General features: G+C 47.7%; 1 protein-coding gene across 1 annotated transcript in view; it reads right to left on the bottom strand.

The window, feature by feature from the left end:
- The window catches only part of LOC144174017 (very long chain fatty acid elongase 4-like), a 51,748-nt gene extending 34,707 nt beyond the window's left edge, over positions 1 to 17,041 (bottom strand). The window contains exon 1 of the mRNA XM_077702420.1: positions 16,964 to 17,041. The gene's annotated coding sequence lies outside the window, so the exon portion shown is untranslated. The remainder of the gene's footprint in view (positions 1 to 16,963) is intronic.
- Between the last annotated feature and the right edge of the window lie 827 nt (positions 17,042 to 17,868).

Raw genomic sequence — 17,868 nt, 5'->3', positions numbered from 1 at the left:
GCTTCAGCGTGCGACGGTTGTTTAATTAGAGGCATTTTCAATGCGGCCAGTCGCAGTTTCGGTTTCAGCGAGTGCCGCGAAACGATGGATTTTGTGTGAACAAAGCTGACCACGTGACCGTCGGAGGGATATCACAGAGCAGAGCCGCCGTAGCACTGTCGAATCCGCATCGACGGCAGTTTCTGCGAATGTCCCCACGTACTGATCTCGTGAGGCGCTTAATTAAAAAGCGACCGTGGATGTGACGCAGGCGCTGCGAGTGCAAATGCAACCGCGGCTAAAGAACGACGCGCGACGCTCGAGACGGTGGGTGGCAAGACGCGCGCTTGGGAGCAGCCGGCCGGTCTGCCTACAGGTCCGCCTACAGATGTGTTCGGCTTAGCACTGCGGCGGATATTCGAGTGCCGCTCTCGTAAGCGGTGCAGATGACAATTTTTAATGCAAACGGCCATCGCATCATTAACTCATTTCTAACGTAAGCCACCATGGTCGGGACTTGGGGACACTTTCGTGCAGCGGTAACAAGCTATCACTCGAGCTACCTGCGCCGGCCTGGGCCACTTCGCGGCCGTGGCCACCGCCTGCACAGCGACCGTGCGGCTAGCTCAGTGGGCTTTTCGTGCCTTCGGCGCGTTTTCGCATCCAATGGTAATAAACAAGAAACAGAGTGCCTGGAATCGCTGTAGAACTTTGGTCGCGGCCAGCTGCCCGATGAGTTGACGAAATCGCGGCGCCTCCGCCGCCCACGATCGGGTCGTTCGTTCTCGAAAGCAGAAGCTCCGCTACTACTACTACTAAGTGGTTCGAGTGAAAAGGAAAAGAGATGCACTGGGGATATTATTGAGCCCAGCTGGGGGCTCACCTGCATACAACCCAGTGCGGGGGGGAGGGGGAGGAGGGGTATATAAAGATTAGAGAGGAGAAAGGGAGTGATAAAGGGATAGGTAGGCGAGCAACAAGTCCGCCCTCCGGCCCAACGATTGGAGCGGCGAGCCGGGCGAGCCGGCGAAAAACGCCGGCAGTGCGGAAGCGGCAAACACAAACTCGTGACGTGGTTGGATGTTGTTTATTTACACAATATCCTCGGGATGTCGATTGCGCGTGGTCCTCTGCTGGCTGCTCGGTTGCGTTTCGCACACTTTAAAATTGATTTTAAATATGTTCTAGGCTGTATTCGCCGCTGATATTTTGCAGATGATGTATTTGTGTTCCCACCAATCTATCTCCGAAGTTATCTCGCCTTCAAAATTTTGTGTCAGTGCCCCTTTAACCTTATTCTACAGCGGAGCCGCTATTGGCAAGCTCCCTTGTTTTAAGTGCAGAGCACTTTAGGGTCTCGCCTTATCGTCGTAGCTCGCTCGCTGGACCCAAGTAGAGCCACACGGCGTTCCGTCGTAGCGGCTATCGTCACTGCGCATTATAAGCCAGTGGGTTCGAAAGCCAAGCGGTTTATATAGTCATAAGCGTTCGAAAGTAGTGAACCGCTGGCGCTTGTCGTACATATCCCAGTTGTTTAGCGCAAAGAAAACTGTAGGTACATTTGAGGGAAAACACACGTAATTAACCGTCAGCGCCCGCGTTCATTTAGTTAGGAACGCTCGTTGGGTTGGTTCTTATGATAGTAAGCGAAAAAAAAAGTGGCAGTGCAACGCCGGCGCGTGCGGGAGGAAAAGCAAGCACAAAAAGAACAGACCTTACGCTGGCGCAGTTTCAGGCAGGAGGCGCGTGAGCACTGCGAATGCGGGAAATTTGAATTGCATTGGGTGGTAGCAGTGAGCGGATAACGCCGATACAGCCCATTATGGCGAATCAGTGCTCTGCAATTCCGACAGCTTTCACATTGAGTGGAACGGCTTTAATTTTTTTTAAACATCAGAGCTGTTTAAGCTTTTAGTTACGCCGTTATAGCCAACGTTAGCGTTACCAGAAAAAATACAAAGGGAAAGACCGAGCACACGTGAGCGCGTGACTCGTGAGGAGCACCCGGCGTCGGCCAGCTCGACCTTCGATAACACTCTTCCCAGCGTTCGTGGCGTGATCTCTCGCGTGCTCTTCTACTCGCCAGTTCACGTGCGTCCGAGCCTGAAATGGGGAGCACAGACGTCGAGTTCGCGCAACAGACGCCGAGTTCGCGAAGCAGGTTGCTGCGGTTACCAGCGCGTGCTAACGCGGTGCACTTTGGGATAGATGTGAAAGGCTGGGGACAAAACTATCCAGCCTGCCAGTCATGAAGAACTTTCGGCGGCAAGTTTGGAAATCCATGTGAGGTGCGACAAACAGGTCTCCGACAAAAGGAGAGGGGCCGCCAGCACTGCGGTTTATCAAGCTTTTCACCACTAGTGCAAGCTGCGCTTTTTTCTTTTTGCATCCGTAGGACGAGGAAAGTCCCTCGTTCTCTCAGCTCTCTCCCTCGTTCCCGCGGCTTACCGCACGTGTTTTTATCTCTCCGCATGCACACTCTCTCCTTGCGGCTCCCTGTTCACCTCCGGCGCTTCATATTTTGATATAAGATGGCGTAGATTGCCTGTTTAAAAAATGTCTGCCAAGCAATGCACTCATGTGTAGCGGCGAAGCCAACTTAACTATAGGCCTAATTATAGGCTTCTTTCCTTAACTATAAGCCTATTTCACTTACTTAAATCAGCTGCAAGTTGCTAGAACATATTCTTTTCACGCATGTTGTAACCCAACTTTACCAAAATAACGTCTTTATTAGCAATCAACACGGATTTAGGAAACATTTCTCATGTCAGACACAACTTTTTGAACTGGTCACTGATCTCCACGTTTCGCAGCACAGGTTGCTTTGCACCGATGCCATTTTTGTCGATTTGTCTAAGGCTTTCGATCGGGTTCTACATCAGCGTCTAATGCTTAAAATTTGTAACCTTAATCTGGATGACAATACAACCCACTGAATTCGCAGTTTTTTAACAAACCGTTAGCAATCTAAGATTAAACGACCACGTTTCTAACCCTGTGGGCGTCTCATCAGGAGTCCCCCAAGGGTCCGTACTAGGCCCTTTACTATTTCTAATTTATATAAACGACCTCGCATGTAACATTTCCTCGTCAATTCGTCTCTTTGCCGACGACTGTGTAATTTATAGAGAAATAGTAACTTCCGACGACGTTTCTACTTTCCAGCATGATTTATTTACTCTAACTGAATGGTGCGAAAAATGGCTGATGGAAATAAACGTAGAAAAAACTAAGCATGTGCAATTTTCTTTTATGTCAAGGTCAGAAACTTATAATTACCTAATAGATAATGCCAAAATTGAATCAGTTTCATCCTTCAAATATCTTGGAGTTACATTCACCTCCGATTTAAACTGGGCCCCCCATATAAAAAAAATCACATCAAAGGCGAAAGGCGTGTAAAAAGCTCGGCCTGCTCAAGCGTCGCCTCTAATTCAGATACACGGCTTCACGCGTATAATAATCTTATCCGCTCTTCACTAGAATACGCGCAAATCATCTGGCATCCACATCAAATGTGTCTGACTAACATGCTCGAATCCGTACCGAACAAGGCCGCATGCTTTATTCTGTCATCGTACTCAAGATACCAGAGTGTATCTGCCTTGAAGGACGAACTTAACCTCCCCCCTCTCACCCAACGCAGGCAGTTTTCAAGATGAACTTTTTTCACACTCTGTACCATCATTCAACACCATTCGCTCGTAAATTGATCCTTCCGGCACCCTGTACGTCTGCACGCACCGACCATGCTCACAAAGTTAGCCCAATTTTTTCCCGAACAAACAAATATCATAAGTCACCCCTTGTACTAGTCAACGAGTAAAATTCTTTACCTAGTAGCCTAGTGGACCAAACAGACGACTCTTCTTTTCAAACCGCACTCCTCGTTTTTTTAGCGATTCAAAATACCCTGTAACTTGTCTTCATCATGCTCATCTTTTCAAGGCTGTAAATGTGTGCTCCTGCTTTTCAAATAGCGGTATTCTGTCACTTTTACAATTTTTGTTTTTTGGATATAATGTTTCACGCTGTATTTTGCAATTCTATACTTTTTGTGCCTTTATGATATTCTAATGTCACTTTTGTTGTGTTGATTCTTTTCTTTTAAAGACGATAGTCTTTCTTGGGCCACTTAAACCCAGAAATTTTGGTCTGTCTGTATGTCTGTATGTCTGTCCGTCTGTCTGTCTGTGACTCGATTCAGCCACCCGGCCAAAGCAAAACAATGCCTGCGCGATAGTCTTATATAGTCACAGCTAAACCTACCCGTCTTGGTCCAGTGGAATGTTCATACTTGTCAACATTGTTGAAGAAGAACAAGACATTACGCAAATATGAGACAAAAAATCAATACAGAAGTGATATTTGCAGTGTTCCGTTATAAAAATTCAAACATGCTTGACTTTTGCGAAATTAAATACTTCATCAACTGCAGAAAAAGAATTCACTCCGCCGTCGCCTGCTGTCGCCCGCGCCACTATAGCTTCTGGCGCCATTTTAAGAAATCAACCGGCAAAAGTTACGCAAGGTTCCACTAGATAGTCCACGTTCTGCTGCAACGCACGTGGAGTAGGGAAACGCGGTTCTATAAACGTTGAAGTAGGGTGCCTCGATTAACGCGCGTCTTCGCCGTACGGCAGCGTTCGCATCGAGACACCCGGTTTGGAGCAGTGGAACGCGGGAAATTTAAAATGATTTAAGCAAACATTTGGCGTCTTTACCTTGGGAGGAGCGCGACGCAAGAGGAACAACATGAGAGGTGAGCGGTAAAGCGAAGGGAGGCATTTACGTCGCAAAAGCCTATAAAGACTATCGTCTTTTGACGTCATTTGCAACGAAAGGAGCAGATACGCGGCCAATTTTTTTTACAATAGTGTACGTTGTGTCGGCTTTCAACTCATTCCCTCCCTATGTAATGCCCACTTGGGCACTTAGGGTACCTAAATAAATAAATAAATAAATAAAACATACAATCCATCCCTTTCTGTGAAATGGATGGGGGAGGTATGAAATGTTCCTAGTTGTCTCGGCGGGCTTGTCGCTTGCACTCGGCTTCTCTGGCGGCAAATTCTGGGCTCTGACTCATGCGCTCGCTGTCTTGTGGGCGAGAACTGCTGGTTTCTGCCTTTCCGAACACATACGCTAGCCCTTATATGACGTCAACCCCCCTTCCCTTTCGAGAGCAGCTGTAAACCTAATTTTTACCAGAACACATGCTGGGGGGCAGGGGGGGGGAGGAGGTTCCCATTGTTCACCGGCGCCTTATCATCCATCATGCGGTTTAGATGCTTGTTTTGGGTTATTTTTTTCTTTACGCCAACAGTGAGCTCTATGCTGCACACCTGATTAGCCTGAAGCATGCGCTCAGCGTCTTGGGAGAGAACTTTTGGGTCCTGCTTAGGTTTTTTGTTTGCGACACAAAATTTTCCGATCAACCCAGAGGGTAACAGCTTCGGTCTAAAAAAAATCAATATTAGCTTCTTAGATTTTGTAAGTTGGCTTATTGTGCAGTGAAGCCTACTCACAAAGAAAAAAAAATAGTAAACGCAGCGGAAACACACCACCGAAAATGACCGGGTCGCAGAAGCCAAGCGTAAGCTCTATGCCCGTCGGGACCTCGAATGCCGCGATGTGGAAAACGCAACACGTCGGCGTGGTTACCGTCCCGCTGAACGTTGTCCCATCAGGGCGACGGTGTGGTTTGATCGGGAGTTTGTGGCCGGCCAATAACCCCACAAATATCCCCGCCGATCATCCACCTTCACTGAGTGGAATGACACTGTTTTAACACGAAAGTAAGTTTATTCCCGGATACACAAAGATTTCCCTGACGTCATGTCCGTCACATAAATGACGTCAGTACAACGGAGCAAGTGGCCTGTAAAGGGTGCACCCCTGCACACAGAGTCTCCTTGCGGGGGAGCAACCTTTAGTACTAAAGAGTACGTTATATTTAGGGTTGCTCGTTTTCGGGTTTTATATTTTAACACGACAGTGTTTTATGGCGGTATACACCAATATTTCGCTGACGTCATCTCCGTCACGGAAATGATGCCAGTACACCTTTGCCGAAGTGACCCGCCAGCATGACGTCGCTCGCCAAGCACACCCACAAGACAGCCGCCGACCCGGAAATCACTCTCAGCTTCAGATTTCGCTGCACAGTTCACTTTCGTGTTTTACTAATTCCTATGACAGGAGAATCAACCAAAGTTTTTTTATGAAGTTTAGTTTTGTATTACAGTCCCGTTAAACAATACCTGGCGAGGAGGGGGAAAATTTTTCCTGGTATATAAGTCCGTGTTACCTGGCTTGAATGAGAAAGCATTGTGACGTTTGTTGCGATACTTAAAAATTTTGTGTACTGCTACATCGTGTTTGCCTACGTGAGTTCGGAAACGGGTTCGTTTCCCGGCCGCGGCGGCCGCTTTTCTGATGGAGGCGAAAAGCAAAAACGCCCGTGTGTACGAGATTTCGGCGCACGTTAAAGATCCTCAGGTGGTCAAAATTAATCCGGAGCCCTCCACTACGGCGCGCCTCATCGCCTGCGTTGCGTCGGCGCGTTAAACCCACAATCAATCAATCAATCAATCAATCAATCAATCAATCAATCAATCAATCAATCAATCAATCAATCAATCAATCAATCAATCAATCAATCAATCAATCAATCAATCAAGTTCGGAAACGGCACCCTTGAAGTAGCACCAAGTTCATGTTGCCAAAAAGCAGACGCCAGCACATTCAACTTCTTTGCATCAACGAAAGCAACTTGCGTACAAACTGTAGGAAGTATGTATGGTCTTGACATCTGCGAAGTAGGAATCGTTTGCTGTGTGTCTGTACGGATGCAGAAATTTACAAAATACTTGTGTCTGACCTCGCCTGTGACCTCGATGATTCACCTACACTCCATAAACGCAACTAATGTGCGTATGTGCGTGTGTATGTGTGCGAGCGTGCGCGCACGCGGTTTGGTTCGTTGTACATAGTGATACCCTGTGATGAACTATGTTGAGACGACTTTATACGATATACGAGTGTACGCAACTACGGCGTCATATGTTTCCAGGACCAGTGTTTTGAGGGCACACAGCGCGACAGAAAATCATGCCACAATCCCAACGCATCTGTCACAGTTTACCTCAATACCCTGTCCTAGAATAGCTGTTGGAATGTTGATTCAATAGTGCCAGGAAGGTTCAAGTTCGCGGCTTCATTCATATTTTTTACGGCCACAGTTCGGGCCTGCACTCTCTTCCCTCACCGCAAGGTGGAAACGTCGGCGTCGTCGTCAGGCCTCAGCGATCGCGTGCTAAGGTTCGATTCGCCACAGTGCGCAGCGGCGCCCCCCATATTTCTGACGTCTCGGAGCCCGGTTCAAGCGGTTGCCATATTTAGACCTCTTGGGGTAGACGAGGCATTCCTGATTTTCAGGCCAAGCCAGTCTGCGCGGCATGGCACTTCGTGGTTCAAGCATGACGGAAGAAAAACGGCGGAGGGAGGGGCTGTCTTGTTTCACTGAAGAGCGTTTTCATTGATTTCCTTCTGACTTTGTCCAAAATAGTTGCTTCGATTTCAAGCTGACATCGTCCGCGTTGACACTTCTACGCTTGCTAACAAAAAAAAAAAGGAGGGGCAATCACACGGAAGTGCCACGAACTTCTACGTCAGATGAAGGTATTTATTGGCTGATTGACTGAAATTTATTAACCGATTTAACTTTAGGGATTGTAGATTTGATTAGCGAGTTTTTTCGAGCATGATGCCACGTTTTGAGTTGGTCTCTTCAGCCAAGGACGTATCCAAGGTGGAAATGGCCTATGAAGCCTCAGAACCCCCCCCCCCCCCCCCCCGATGTGATTTGTCCTGACATATAGCACCTCCGGTACTACTGGAAGTGTTCGTTCGCTCAGTCGCGATCGCGCAAGGTCACCAAGACTGACCAGCTCAGGCTGCCGGCACATTTCCAATTTTCGTTTCTATCGTTTTCGTGCGTCACCTTCGCCCTGTGTTGCTTTTGTCAGAGGAGGAGAAAATTGAACGCAACCTAAGGCTCCAGTCGACATGTTTCCGTGCTGCCAAAACGTGACCTGGAGCTCCCTGTTGCCGTCTGGGTCTTCATTATAGGTGCTAAGTTTACTTACACTTGCGTCCTTAGGGCCCGCTTTTCAGCCTGGTAATGTTTGCGCACCATATTCTGTTTCGTTACTGAATATTTTTGTTTACCGGGTTAGTGGGACTCACCTGCATCTTTTATTATCTTATCGAAGGACCAATGAAAAGGAACTTTTGTGTTCCTGTTACATGTTTTCTTTTCGGTACTTTTGTTTACTTTAATTTTATTTTCCATTCATCGCACGTAGTTCCTTACTTTTTGTCCCATTCAGTTTCTTTCTCTTCCCTTACCACCCGTGTGTCGTACGTAGATGGCGCCATAACCAACTCTACGTTCGAAAGAAATAAAAAAACTACATATAGAACTGTATGATTATGATGGTAGTTGGACGTTAATGGCGCGAGGCCAGGTCGCGGGTTCGATTCCCGGCCGTGGCGGCCGCTTTGCTGATGGAGGCGAAAAGCAAAAACGCCCGTGTGTACGAGATTTCGGCGCACGTTAAAGATCCCCAGGTGGTCAAAATTAATACGGAGCCCTCCACTACGGCGCACCTCATCGCCTGCGTTGCGTCGGCGCGTTAAACCCTACAATCAATCAATGAATGGCGCGAGGCCAACTGGTGCAAAGAGCGCCAGAACAGTGGTTATGTGTGAGGGATGAAGATCTAGACACTAAAATCGCTCAGCAGGAACGAAAGTAAAATCAGTCAAAGGCAATGAGGATGGCTGGTGTAGAAGGTGAGGTTGTGATTATTCGTGGTATAAAATTAGGTCCAAATATTTTACTTCTGAGAAAACATGGGATCTTCAGACAGGAAAAACACTGGGTGTAGTGGGGTGTGTAGTCTGTATAGTTGTGGGAAGTGTTTCCGTCGTGTTATGTGAAGTGCCTTGCACTGATTAAGTATGAACTACTGATAGGGCCTCTCCGCACCTGCTACACAGAGGCCTTGAAGACCCCGTGAGCAGATGCGAGTGTGTTGCTTGTGTGTTCCCTATCCGTAGCCTAGAAAAGGCAGCTTCTGTGTTTCTGTCGTGTGTGTCAGTGATGTATGGTCCCAAGTGTGGTTTTATTACATGTAATTTGTTGTCTGTCTGTTCACTCCAGTGTGTTTGCCAGGTTTTTCTAAGTTGTTTTCCGATGTGTGGCTTCATGTCGGCGTAGAGTGCTGTTGTTATGTCAACTGTTGTAATAAGTGCAGCAGCAGCGGCCTTTTGATCTGTGGTATCGTTCCATGCGATCGCAGAGTGACCTGGCACCCAGCACACGGTCACCTCGAAGTCTAACGGATATAAAGACATAATGGTATTAATGATAAGATTTACAGCATGCTTTTTAGAAGCTCTTTGCAAGAACAACGTCCGCGCAACACTTACGAAATCAGTATAGATTGGGGATTGTGGAATTTCAGTTTATAAAATTGTAAATAGCCAATGCGAGTCCATTTGACTGGCGACGTCACGCACTGCATAGCTCCGCCGGTCGGCCAAATTCGCAGAGTGGAATGGTACGGATCGTTGTTTAAAAAAATATTTGTGACGTCGGCCTCAGGAAAGCGAGATTCCATTCCCTTGTGGGTACAGGCCCACCACTTCCTGTACGCCCCCAGCGCCATCTGCTGGTTCACTTGGAACACTCCTCTTCTTTTGCGCAACTGCTAAAGGAACCCCCCGCTGTTAGGCCCAAGTAGCCCAGGGATAGAATTGCGGGGTTTTTGTGCGACTGACCTGGGTTCGAGCCCCAGCCGTGCCGCACCAAAAATTTTGCGAGACCCGTATTTTTAAAGACGATAGTCTTTCTTGGGTTATTTAAACGCGAAAATTTTGGTCTGTCTATCTGTCTGTATGTATGTTATTCGATTCAGCCAACTGTCAAAAGTGAAACATAAGTTGCACAATAGGTTATATACCCACAGCCAAATCTAAACGTCTAAGCCCAGTGGCAGTGTTTATACACTCTAAGAAAAAAAGGGTAGAAAAAGGGAGGAAATCGAGGCTTTTCTCACCCGGACCAGCGAGATTCTCCCTTTAGCTAATTACACGTAGCGCCCTCTGTATGGCCTCTACGAAACAACGAAAGGGGGGAGGAAATATTCTCCCCTGTCGTCTGCAACGTCTGCAATCTGCTGTCGGCGCCAACGCCGAAAACGAAACCGTTCATCGTTGCAATGTGGCTTTCGCCGATCGGGCGCATACGACGACTATGAGCAACACCTCCCCTGGGGTGTGCTGCTTGCTTGTTTTCTCGCTGTCTTTCTTTTTATTATTACCATGTGACCGCCACGCTAACGCACGGCTCGCCAGCCGTGTGTTTGAAGCACATTCTGTGGGCACCGCTGCATGCTTGCTGTGGGCGACTCGCCTGCGCCCTGTTCAACGTTACCACTGCATTTGTGGACGTTTTATACTGACGCCCAAGGGTAAAAGAGGTCAGCGATGATAGCAAACTGCCCCTTTTTTCGTCAACGAGCACGGACCGCAGCATATTGACGCATCAGTTACCAACAACAAAAGGCCCCCATTCGGTAACATCTTTGCTGAATGGTTGCCAGACGAGTAATGCGCTCTACGCTAAAAGAGCGAAGGCGATGCAATGAGTGTCATTACACAAACATACCTGCCGTACTGTTTCGTGAAACGTTTTTTTCTTCTTTGAGCTATTTTACTGCTTCTTACAAAACCTCAAATTAATAAAAGTTTGCAATTGCACGGGTTACATTTGATGAAATAACAAAACCCACCTAAGGCTCACGCACTGCCGTGGGTTATCGAGACAAGCAACAACCTCATTGTTCCTACCTGCGTTATCGGCGATCAGGGTTATAAATAGTTTGTGGCCGTTTCAATGTTTAGTTGTGGCTTGTGATCATGCGGACATGTCAAAAGTGTACTATATGTTGTGGTGTGTATACGTGTATTATGCTTGCGATGTTGTGTGTTGCGTGTATTGTACGTTGGCAATGCCTTTAATGAAGTGTATGCCACTGTGTTGTGCTATGTTTCTTCCCAATATGTGCCCTCCCACATGCGGCCTCTGTGATGTTGGCTATAATAATATACGTTATCCATAAAGGAAACCAAGGAAACGCCTTGATGTAAGTGCCCACTGATGGTGATGCTTAGCAGCTGCCCCTCCTTACCCCTACTTTTTGTGCGTCATCTATCGGTCATTTTAAAACGTTTACGATTGCTTTACTTCGAGCACGCTAGAGAGCGAGCATTGTCGAGGATGCGACAGCGACGGATACGTTTTTCGTGTTGCCTGCATTGCCTTTGCGCTGAGATTTACGATTGCAGACGATCCGCGTTTTGATGCATCGGTTGTAGCAAGGTCAGACGACTAACAACAACTGGTTGTTCTCAAACGGCCGCATTGGATGCTTGTGATCTCGTGTGAGGTGAACGGCGGGGTAACGAGCCTTTCGGAAATAATGGGCGGCATTTTGAAAGCAATCGGTATGACTTCTACTGTGTTTACGGCGGCGCGTTCGCTCTGAACGTGTAGGCGGGGCGTGCAGCGAGACGAATGCAAGTCGCGCATGTATGATTGGCGACATCGCTTGCTAACCCCAGTTCTGGTGCTCGGTAGGTAATTTCTTGGTTATTTTAGCTCATCTTAAGCGCACACAACCACAGTAACTTGCTTATTTGTACTTCCTCGATCCTCAAACCGATCAGCTCGCTAGGCCTTTATCGCATGACAACCCTTGCTTGGGTGACGCTGCCAGAGGAGGAACGCTCCTCTATTAGCACACGAAAGGGGGAAATCTTCCTCCACTTCTAGGGGTAGAAACGCGCTCCTCCCTCTTAAAGGGAGAATCTTTCTACCTTTTAGGGAGCAATATATGATACATTCCTGTTTCACCCTTAAGGGAGAAACTACCACACCCTTTTTTCCTAGAGTGTACTTGTCAACACTGTTGAACAAGAACAAAACATTACGCAAATGTGAGGCAGAAAATCAATACACAAGTAATATTTGCAGTGTTACTGTATAAAATATTTATGGGTGCGTGATTTTTCAAATCTACTACATCAACTGTAGAGAAAAAAAATCACTCTGTCGCCCGCTGTCGCCCGCGCCACTACAGCTTCTGGCGGCATTTTACAGAATCGAATGGCGACCATTACGTTCTACTAGATAGTTTCCACGTTCCGCTTGGAACGCGCGTGGAGGAGGGCAACACGATTCTATAAACGTTGAAGTAGGGCGCCTCAATTCACGCGCGTCTCCGCCGTACGGCAGCGCTGGCATCAAGGCACCCGGCCTGGAACAGTGGAACGCGGTAAATTTAAATGGACTTTAGTAAACTTCCAGCTTGTTTACCTTAGGAGGAGCACGACGGAAGAGGAGCAACATGAGAGGTGAGCGGGAAAGCGAAGGGAGGCATTTGCTTGGAAAATGTCGACGAAGGACTATCGTCTTTCGTCGACGTTTGCAACAAAAGAATCAGATACGGGGTCAATTTTTTTTTACTGTACAGTGTCTTTTTGTCTCAGTTACACACATTATTTTCGTAAATAAAAATGGTATGATATCTTTTAGGTCGGTTTATGGAAGGGGTGCGGCATATCCACACGTTTAACTAACTTTCTACATCGCACCGGTAGTGCGTGGCTTGTACGTATCTAGGAATTGGACATCCCCTCAGGAATACAGCCACTCTGGCTGGGAATAGAACCCACAACCCTGTCGCAGCTTTAGGATGTTTTAGTCGTAACGCGGTGTATGTGACTGATGTTCACTTATTTACATATCTTCAATGCGCATTTGCTTCGCTCCTACGCATGATCTTGCTACTTGTTTGTCTCTCACGATATATCTTATTAGGCATAAAATTCACTTATTGGTAACCATCCCATTCTCAAATGCGTGCGTTTGTGTGCGCGCTTGTACATGCTTGTGTGCGTGCGTCGGTGGGCACATTAGACATGTTCGAACGATGTATCACAGTGCTCTGAGCGGCGGGTGTAGAAGAACAGTGGCCCCAGGGATCCCGAGCCACAAACACTCGGCCGCAGCTCCTTTGTTGAGAGCAATGAATTATGCACAAACTTCATGTGGTTAAGCAACCATGGAAGTGGAAGTGTGGTTCGCCCTGCATGTTCGTATCGTTTCCATTAGCCGGAACAGGAAGCGACAGGAATGATGAATATTGAGGGTAATATGTCGCATTGATTGATATTCCAAGGTCATTGAGCAACGTGCGCTCTCAGAACTGAGTTTCTTGTCTTTAAAGAGGCCGACTCTGGCAGCTGCAACGCAGATATCAATACACTGAGGAGATACAATGTTAAGACTACAAAGGAATGGGAGGCTGTTCCGCCCACCTCCACAGCGGAGCCACCACTCACAGCAGTCCGGATGGCCGAAGCTACCGCAAGTATACTAGGAACTCCGGCTGACAGTCACGGGAGAAAGATCATTCAGAACGACTTCCCTTCAAAACCCATCCCGGGCATCAAATAAAGCTATGTGCCTCGCTCTCTTAGCCTGCTACGCTTCCATTTAACCACGTGAAGGATTTCCCAATGGAGTTGTCCTTTGATTGCTAAACAGATTTGGTGAGGGGTGACATATCAAGACAAAACTGCTTGTGTTGCGGAAAGAGTAAAACTGCTCCGGAGCAGCGCATTACGGCTACCCGCACACGATATTGCCCGCGACGAACAAATAAAGGTTCTGCACATCGTGTTGGAAATGGCGGCGTCCCACCAGAGGTCCTCTGGAATGTGAGGTGAAAACTTAGGCGGGCGTGCTTGCATATATTTAAGAAAAGCTTCTCTCTCTCTCTCTCTCTCTCTCTCTCTCTCTCTCTCTCTCTCTCTCTCTCTCTCTCTCTCTCTCTCTCTCTCTCTCTCTCTCTCTCTCTCTCTCTATGGAAAAGGCCGGATGCCTTGTCTTTTTTGTTAAGAAATGCTGGGACAAAGAAAGGCGTGTTAAAGTATTCATTTTGATCTCAATTACACCCGAAGCTTCTTGTTTAAGCTGTGCTGGGTGGAGTCGCCATTGTGTACAGTGTGCTCTACTCCTGACAACATTAGGTACATTTTAAGCCGCTGCCTGCGATATGCTAGTCAACGGGTGACAGCAGTGAAGTCACTTGTGCGACCCCGACGTGGAGGTCGTTTAAAACTCTCACTCTTCCTTGGACCCTGGTAAAATCATGATGAGGCAGTGCTGGGAACAAAAACTTTTCTTACTTTTCTTGCGGAAACAGGGCTAGAAGAGGTCCAGTGAAGCCTCTGAACATATACATTTATATGTGTGTGCATCTCCCTCACCCCCCCCCCCTTCTTTTATTTTTCTTTTCTTTTCTCTCTCTCTCTATTTCCTCCAGTCATCTCACTGTATTCACCCCCACCTGGAGTAGCAAGCCCTACCGTTAGTGGGGCTGACCTCTTCAGCTTTCATTAAAGGTTTTTTCCCTCTCTCTTTTGATGTCAATAAAACAAAAAAAAATCATTCAATTGACCCCAAGAAATAAAGATTGTACGTTTGTTTAGAGACCCAGACTCCTATTCCTACGGCTGCTCAGACATAAATAACAGGGAGAGAGAGAGAAACCGACAACAGCGGCCGCGCTTGACACGTTGGAGGGCAAATGTGTACCCAGAGCAGTTCTCCGTAAAGAGGCCGCGTTTGCTTCGGGCGAACTCGTTTTTCACGGCGAGCGCGGACGTCCAGCTACCGGGTTCAGGGTTGAGCGCTGCCGCTCCTGACACCTGTATTTTCGCAGGCCTGTCAGAAACCGCTGACCTCTTTTCTCTGACAAGCCTTTCATGGACCGTTTCGTTATTTAGCTCATTTATCGAGCCCTCCGCCAGGTTATAGTAAGAACAAGTGAGGATACAGAGCGTCCCTGTATGCAGAGAGCGGCCTTACTGACCGGGTTATACTTGAAACGCCAGCTTCGCCCGTTTCTGCGCTTACCCGCGTATACCTGTCAAGCTTCGTTTGCGCGAGCCGCCATGAAGCGCTTATTTTTGCACATACTCCCGTATCTGGGCTCATCTTTTCATGAGCCGTTATCTCCTAGGCTGCCTCTTCTCGCTTGCATATAGCGGCGTTTGCGATCAGCATGATAACAACTTAAAAAAAAAAAAACTAAGTTAAAGCAAACCGTTGCTGGTTAGCCATTAGCTACGCTTCCGCAACGTAAAGACGGAAAACGTGGTTTGCCGTGCCTGAGAAGTGATTTCCAAAAGTGAGCAGGTGTGTGTATGTGTGTCACATTGCCGCAAAACGACAACTAAAAGTCGGCCCCAGCACCGGTCTCTTTTCGATTTCTTGGGTGAAACGGATGCAATGTTGTACAGTTAAACCTGGATGTAACGAAACTCTAACGAACTCCTGGATTTAACGAAGCTTTTCAATTCCTCCCTTCCAGCCCCATTGAAACCAACGTGTTTGAAACCTCCATGTAATGAAAGCGTTGCAACGGTTAGCCTTGATGTAGCAAGTTCCCTACGCTGATCAGTCATCGTTTTTCCGACTTTGTAGCGAATTTCGCCCGCACCGAAAACTACCATGCGTTTCCTTGTGTGAGCATGGTGTCGGATCGAGACTATTTATTTATTTGTTGAGGTGCCATAGACTTCCTGTCGGCGTGCAGTCGCGCGCCTCCACTGTTACCTGTGGTGTCGGTTCGTCGGTGATGAGTGCTGCTGCCAGAAAACACAAAGTTTTGTCTTTTCAAGACAAGCTCGCAATTTTAAATTCCGTCTCCACCGGCGAGATACAAGAACGTCGCCGCCCGGTGCAGTATACCATTTTGTGTGCGAAAAGAGCATCAAAGGTTCGCGAAAAGGCGCCATTTCAGCATACGTTTTCTTCTTGAAACTTGTTACGGCACCAAGAAGTGTCAAAACTCTTAAGTTACATTTGTGAATACGGTGGTAAGTGCCCTGTGTAGTGCTTAAGCTCGTGCGAAAGCCGCAGGCTCAGATCACACAGTTTTTCACTGGGAAATAAATCCTTGAAGGGTGATGCCCCCTTCCCTGATGTCCAGCGTTTTTATTTCGTTTCTGCTTCATTCACTCGAAACCTCCATGTAACGAAAACCCGCATGTAACGAAAAATTGCAAGTTTTTGTCAACTTTTTTACATCCAGGTTTAACTGTACCTTCGAAAACTGTCTCTTATGCTGCAGGGCGATCTCTCGCAAAAACAAGAAATTTTAAAGTCGAATTTGCCGTGAGTGCAAAGAGTGAATGAAACCTCGTTAAACCGTATCGTATGTTTGTTGCGTGAAGTTCGGCTAACCGAAATTCACGTTTCATACTCTGCAGACACGCCTAGCACTTTTGCTTTCTATTATTAATTTTCCTAACTCCTTGCACGTGAACCATAAGTATGGCTAAATCTCACCCATCACCGGAAAGGGCAATCGAAGCGGACGTTTGTCACCTCGACACGTCGCAACCTTTTTAGCTGACAGCAGCCAACGCAACCATCAATAAACCTTTAGGGAACACGCCCACCCGGCGTGCCTTGTCTGCGGAGATGCACCCTCGAAGTGAAATTTACGCGTTTTTCCTCTCTTTCGCCAGCACTGTTATTACATAAGAGCATCGACAGCGCATTTTTGCGTGTGTGTTGATCGAGCCATTACGTAACCGTCCTTTCTTTCCAGCATAGTACGGCCCCGATGCTGAGACTCGCTTCGCGCAGTTTTTCCGCAACATTGGTGCAGTTGAGCCTGCGGCATCGCACACGCACGCCACGTGCGGGGCCTGTTTAAACCTTAGGCATTAGGATAGATGTCCTCAAACGTTCGTTTACCCGGTCTGCCATGCAAGACAACTTTTCACTCTTCGAATCCGGCCATGCAGTCGCCGGTGACAAAGGAGTACTCACGTATTGGCCCCATCACTGCACAGCCGCTGATCCGGGCGGCTGACATCTTGGAAATCGATACACACAGTTGCTGGGGCGACCGCCGCTAGAGGGAGCTCGCGGCGGCGTCGCGCGCGGGTCCCGCTCAAATCAACGTGGTCCTCAGCAGGCAACCACTCGGGCCATCGGTTACTTAATTTCGTGTCCTTCCACGCACCGGCAGGACATCGGCTTCCGGTTGTCACCGAGTTTTGTTTAGAAATAACCGTTCTAGACGCTACAATTGCAAGTTATGCGGTGGCCAACATGTGGTTCTAGCAGCAACGTGTTAGGCATCATTCACACAGCCGCTTTTCACCCCGTCACGTCACCGTCTTCCGTCATGGGTGACGGTTTTTCTGACGATTTCTCGCCGAAAACGGTGTGACGGCGACGGGAAGCCGAGCTCTACGTTTCCGTTCCGTCAACGCAACGGGACCACGCCCCTTGGTAAACCATCCAATCAGAAAAAATTTTACGGCTAGATTTAGCGAAACGTGAGCACACGTAAAAGTCTAAGTAATTTCTTCACTTTTCAGATTAAGCGCGCTCAATTCTAGGCGAAACTAATCACTAGGCAGACGACCCTGTACTCTGACGCTCCAGTACGAACGCTAATCCGCTACGTCTCCGTCGCGGTTTTTTGACGTGACGGTGCCGTGACGGAGAAGGTGGCGGCTGTGTGAGTGAGGGCGTGAACCAAACTCATGCACCCCGCTCCCCCTTTTGATTCTAAACACCGAGCTTTCGATATATGCAAAGTGCGGTGTTTATGTGCAAGTGTGTGAGAAATTCTTAAGATCGGGCAAATGGCCTCCCTCTCACGTCTCGTTTGCGATTTTTGGGTAAATGTTGAACATTTCCTGTGTGTTTGTCCACGTGTCATG

The sequence above is a fragment of the Haemaphysalis longicornis genome, unplaced genomic scaffold (genome assembly GCF_048455015.1).
Source record: "Haemaphysalis longicornis isolate Haplotype H1 unplaced genomic scaffold, Haemaphysalis longicornis Haplotype H1 scaffold_3, whole genome shotgun sequence".
In the NCBI taxonomy this organism is placed as follows: domain Eukaryota; kingdom Metazoa; phylum Arthropoda; class Arachnida; order Ixodida; family Ixodidae; genus Haemaphysalis; species Haemaphysalis longicornis.
The sequence above is the reverse complement of the archived record's forward strand: the minus strand, read 5'-3'. Positions and strand labels throughout refer to the sequence as shown.